Source organism: Anoplopoma fimbria, unplaced genomic scaffold (genome assembly GCF_027596085.1).
Source record: "Anoplopoma fimbria isolate UVic2021 breed Golden Eagle Sablefish unplaced genomic scaffold, Afim_UVic_2022 Un_contig_5699_pilon_pilon, whole genome shotgun sequence".
NCBI lineage: Eukaryota > Metazoa > Chordata > Actinopteri > Perciformes > Anoplopomatidae > Anoplopoma > Anoplopoma fimbria.
Window position 1 is genome coordinate 1 of NW_026549144.1, and position 381 is coordinate 381.

Genomic DNA, 381 nt, shown 5'->3' on the forward strand with positions numbered 1-381 from the left:
GTACTTGACCAGACAAAATGTGTTCTGGACATTCAAAGTTGTGTCTTGGTAAAACAGACATTTGATTGACCACCATTGACAACGATGTTTCTGGGCTACAGGACTGTCAATGACTGATTTATCTCCATGTCACGTTTGAGTTCTACTCTAGCCTGGGAACAAAAGGACATAGTTATTCATTGTGCTCCGAAGAATTTTGCAGCATGCACCTCCTTAATGACAAGCTTCCACCGAGACTTGAACTCGGATCACTGGATTCAAAGTCCAGAGTGCTGACCATTACACCATGGAAGCCAAAGATCACTTTTGTAGCTCCAGGTCAAAGCAAAAATGTGTCAATACTCAGCGATATTTGCCAATTCAATCTTCTCACTCAATTTT

The 381-nt window shown here is 41.5% G+C and overlaps 1 non-coding gene across 1 annotated transcript; it reads right to left on the minus strand.

Annotated features, from left to right (window-relative positions):
* Positions 1-222: 222 nt before the first annotated feature.
* On the minus strand, positions 223-294 carry trnaq-uug (transfer RNA glutamine (anticodon UUG)). Its single transcript has one exon. It is a non-coding gene; the product is annotated as a tRNA-Gln (tRNA).
* Positions 295-381: the final 87 nt, after the last annotated feature.